A 5,533-nucleotide genomic window follows, 5' to 3' on the forward strand; every position below is an offset into this window, starting at 1 on the left:
AATGGAATCTTTCTCTAACCTTGAGATCCTCTCTTACAACACTATAGTGCACCCTCATTTACCTCTTCTTATCTTTTTCTTAAGTAAGTTAAATTAATTTTCAATTTGCACAGATATTTAGCTACTTTCCTAAAGGGGAGCTGGAAAAGGGTGGAACTGGGGTGTGGGGGGGCGGGTGGAAGAGAGAAGAAGGAAATGGAGCAGAAGGCAAAGTGGGAACGGGAAATTTTATAGTGCAGTCTTGCTCTGCTACAGGAAGTGGACGCAAAATAAACGTGGGTCTTAAAACTGTGCTCAGGGACGGGTTGGGGGTGAGGCAATGGAAAGGCGTTTCAGAAGTGAAGGAATCAGGTACTTCTGCTACCTTCTTGTGTGCACATGAGGTGCAGTGAAGGCTGTATTTATCTTCCATATTTGGGAGAGAAGTTGAGAAATACCTGCTCGGCTCTGGCAATCTGACTGAGTTAAATAAACACTTCCCAGACGGTTTGTATCTCGGGCTTCCAAATTAACTCTAGTGCGAGACCTTAAAGGCATGTTTCAGCAGCTCCTCATTACAAAGCGCTGAACATTTTAATGGAAGACCAAACCCAGCGACAACAACAACAACAAAAGAAAATATCAATCAAATGCCTTTTTTCAACATGTGTATCAGGAAAATAAATTACAAGCATTTTATGAACACTTCAGAGAAGGAAGAGTTTGTAATATTTCTATCCCCAAAAATAGAGGATGGCAAGCTACAGCCCCTGGATCAAATCCAGCTTGCCCCGTTTTTCCAAATAAAGTTTTATTGGAACACGGATGTGCCCATTCATTTACGTATTGACTGCTTTGGGGCCTCAAAAGCAGAGTTGAGTAGCTGTGACACAAAGCATATGGCTTGTGAAGACGAAGATATTTACTACTTGCCCTTTTACAGAAAATGATTCCCAATCTCTGACATGGAAGAAGGCAAATAAATGGTAACTGGGTTACCTAGGACCACCAGTCACCGAAGATGTCTCAGATATCATTGATATATCTTCTTATTTCCTTTGCTGTCTTTGTTTTATCATTTTAACGACCTTGTGGTAAGCGTTCCAGCTTGAGTGTGAGCCCCAGACATATCTAGGCAGGGAAGTGAGAGCTCCAGAAACTCATTTTTATGGGGACTCGGGAACGTCTTTGGAAAACTCCACGTGAAGCAAGACAGAGTCGGGAACGCTGGGCCCCAGTAGGAAGGCAGTGGCTGCCACAGAGGTGCATTCTGAGCACAGCTCAGTTCCAGTGAAGTGAATTTGCCCTCCAGTCACAACTCCCCGAGACTCACCTCTTCATCTGAGTGGAATCTGGGACATAAATGCTTCTCCGGAGTTAGTTTACTACAGTCTGTTTTAAGGGTTCAGCCAAATGCAGCGCTGTCCAAGGATCTCTTTGAAGGGGGTGGGCGAGAGCCACCTGAATGAAAGGGAGAGGGGCTTCTCTCCCCTTATCTCCCATTTGTCAGTGTGGGGACTCTGGTCAGGTTTGGGTGTTCGGAGATGTAGCAGCCAAGATACTAGAAGGCAATAGCAGTCGGAGTGCCTGTTTTGTGAGGCTCATTTGAACAGAAAGATTGAGCAGAAGTGCCTGTCCTTGGAACGTGGTGGAGGCCACAGTAGGAGAAGAGTAGAGGCTATGTGAGTTCTTGTGAATAGCCCCTGGGGCCTGGGGGACCTGGCAGAGCTGGGGGACCGTCACACACCATCACTCAGAAATCCAGCCTTGGAAGACTTTGTACAAGTGACCAAAAGACAACACCCAACGGCCCTGGGGTGGGACATGTGACAATTTTTACTACGTGAATAATTTTCCCATTCATTTTAAAAGGAGCTGACAGAATCAGAGGGAATAGGATTCAGAAGATTACCCTTGGACCAGCAGGGACCTGAGGAGGAGAGGATGTGACTGTGGTTGGCCCTTCCTCCTAACCTCACTCCACATATTTGTTCTTTGACTAAAAAGTGATGACCTTCGGACCACATGCTGTTTCCGCAGCACAAGCTACCAGGGAGACTTTGAGGCCAAGCTCCAAAACTGCTATCAAAAGGAGAGATCGGCCGTTAAGTAAATATAGGTCTCTTCCCAAATCAAAGAAAGTCTTCTTTTACTCCAAACTTTGATCATACCTCTTAATCCTTCATAGGCAAAGCTAAAAGGGAGTGCTATTTATAGACAGATCCTTCCAGGAAAGGGGCCACATGCCTTTTAATTTCACATAGTATTTGTTCTATAACAGGTGTCATGTGTTTTCTGGAGGAATGGTTTATACATAAGAGTGATACTTCATCTATGGACCGTATAAAATGGCCTGCAATTCATCACAGAAGTAAAACAAAAGCTATGGATGTTGGATAGCAAGTTCCACACACGGACAAAAAAGTCTCTATGATCAAACATATTTGGGAAAGGCTGAGTTACAAAACTTAAATGGTTAATTTGCTTCCAAACTTTTCAGGTTCTTAACTATGCTAATGTGTGAAATGCATTTCCAAGAGAAGAAATAATCTGGAGTATTACCCAAATGTATTTGATCAGTGAGACCCTTTTGTGTCACATAACGTTACACAAAGCACGCCCCGCCCTTGCATGTTTTAAGATCCCAGTTTATTATGGCAGGGGAATTTGTGTAAGATTGTAGACATCTGGGAGTATGCACTGCATTCGGCAGAACTCTTAGGGATAGAGATGGTAAAAAGTCAATGCAAGAGCAGATTAACTAAAAACAAAATGCACTGGCCGTGTAGCTGGGAAGCAGAAGGGTTAAAAGACAGCTTGGTGAGTTGGTGCTCAGTTGGAGGGCTTTGTCAGGTTCTTCCTTGACCTTCCTCTTTCTCTCTTTCCACCTTTTAGCCCCACTTCTTTTTTGCTCCCTTCCCTGCAAGAAGGCTCTTTCTATGAAGTGGCAAATCTGTGATTTCAGAAGGAAAGAATGCCTCTTTTCTGAGAATCCCAGCACAATCCGCAGAGAGTGCTCATCGGCCAGCTTGGATGCTACATCTATCTGTAATCCAAACACTGTGGACAGGGGAATGTAGAATTATGGCGGGCCAGGTCTAGGGCATGTGTCCACCCCATGAGAGAAGTGAAGGAGGAGGAGTTACTCCCACTTCAACTACATGGGATAAGTTCTTGATAAGAGAATTCTTTTAACACAAGACGGAAGAGGAGATGCCAGGCAGGCAAAAAAGTCAACAGACATCTGCTATTTTTGCACGCATATGTAATGTCTGGTGGTGTGCCCCACCCCCCCACCCCCGTTTAGGCTCTTTGCATGTTTAGACCTATGTCACAGCCATCATCATCATCGGTCAGTCATCGTACGGACCAGATATCTTCACCTGGAAGGAAACATTTCTCTGACTCCTCTGTTCTCCTTTTCTTTGCGCAAAAGACCAACTGCATAAACCAAACAGTAAAAAGATTCTCGAAAGTTGGGGGAATGCTCAAAGTGTTATCCTAGAACAGCAGTGTCGAAATCAGCTGGAAACTTGTGAGAAAGGCAAATTCTTTGACACCACCCTAGGCCGACTAAAACATCTCATGGTGGGGCAGGGCAGTCACGTTTTTCCAAATTCTACCGGGGATCCTGAAGCATGCTACAGTTTGAGAACCACTATTCCCTGGAGATCGTTAAAAACCATGTAACCAGAGGTCATTTCAGGGCCTCAGGGGGAAGCGTTTTCTTAATAGACTGCATGAAGAGTCCTTCCCTGATCATTTTGATTCAGCAGGTATGGGATGGTGCTTATTCATCTATATTTTACCAGAATTCCAAAAGGAGTCCGAATGCATACCAATTCATACTCAAGTTTGAGAACCACTGTCTGAAAAGAAAAAAACATTTAAGGCAAGATTGGTGTTGAGGTTTCAACATTGTGGAGACAGTCACCATAGTTCAAGAGCAGCCCAAGAACTTGAACAGATTGGAAACTGAGTGACCCCAGGATTCGAAAGCAGCTGCTGTAGAAAGAACTCAAGCCAGGCTGGCTAATGAAATGTGACGAGGACCAGGGAAGCCCTTTCAGATAATGTAGCACGACTGAGGGCCGCTTGGAAACCGAGGAAGGCAGAGGCCCTGCAAGTCAGCAAGGTTTTGAGGGTATCGCGAGGGGGACAGGGCAGAGAACAAGAGGAGAGTGTTCGAGCAAAGACACCAGGTAGTCTTGCAAGGTCAGGAGACAGAGCTCTAAGCAGCAAGAGATTCTGCGATCAGGACAAGCATAATATTCATTTGTATGTTGTCCAAGATCACGGTCGGTTGTTTCAGCCCTCCTGACAGACGTGGAAAACAACTCTTCAACAGCGCCATTTCGGAATATAGAAGGCAAAGACACATGCACTCTTCAACAAGTATCTTGGCAGCTTCAGTAACCTCAACATGCCGGCAGTGAGTGCGCGCCTTCCTGAAGGTGACCAGCTGTTGCCCCGCTCTCAGAAGAACTGAGCTTAAGTGGCTACACGGGGGAAGCAGGCCAGTGTCAGAATATCCCTTCTGACCGGAACGTCCTGAGACACACACACCAGAATGGATTACAGCAGGAGGCTGAAAAAGGCCTTTCCCCAGAGGGGGCTGCCTCTGGGATGGGGCCTGGTGCATTTCGGACTCTTCTCATGTCCTTGAGATAGTCCAGGATATCTACACAAACTCTGTCCAAGAAAGCAGATGTATAATAGTTTCTAAGGCACAGATTGCTACAGCAGTGAGGGCTTGAGGGAACGAGGCCAACAGAGCCTCTAAGGTTTCAGTAATCCTCTCGAGGTTCCCCCCGGGGACTTCCTGACAATCCACATGAGCAAGAAATCCATCTACTCTTGATTGTTTAATAAGTAACGTTCTGGTTGGTGGATTTTTCTACCTGCTTTTAATCATTTCATTGCTTCTTAGAACTGCAACCAACTGTTAACTGCAGATGAAAACTAAAGGGAAAAACTCAAGCCAGCTCTGCTATATGTTAGCTCTGCTAGAGGAAGTGGTATCTTAACATTCAGAGGGAACAGAACCTACTTTATAAACCGAAGTCAAGGGAATGTTATCTACCCCAGCGACAGTGTGATGCAGGAAAGACAGTACAGGATTGACAGCTGGACAGACATCATTCTCTTACACTTTGAATCTCTGTTCATAGCTAGTAAGATTGAGATGAAACTGTTACAATATGGGGTCCTGGTGAGAAGCAAATGGGCTACTGAATCCTCAGCATGGAGTGCTATCTCCCTATGTTGTTGGTGTCGCTAAAGCATGGAACCCTGGAGCATTATCCAGACGGGCAAGTCTGTTACTTTTATTTTATTTTATTTTATTTTATTTTATTTTATTTTATATTTTATTGTTTCATTTTTATTATTTCATTTCATTTCATTTCATTTCATTTCATTTCATTTATTGTATTTTAATACCAGTACAGTTAATACACAGTGTTACATTGGTTTCAGGTGATTCAACAATTCTATACATTACTAAGTGCTCATCACAGTAAGTACACTCTTAATTCCCTTTACCTATTTTACC

The sequence above is a fragment of the Puma concolor genome, chromosome A2 (genome assembly GCF_028749965.1).
Source record: "Puma concolor isolate L17-30 chromosome A2, mPumCon1.1.hap2, whole genome shotgun sequence".
Classification (NCBI taxonomy): domain Eukaryota; kingdom Metazoa; phylum Chordata; class Mammalia; order Carnivora; family Felidae; genus Puma; species Puma concolor.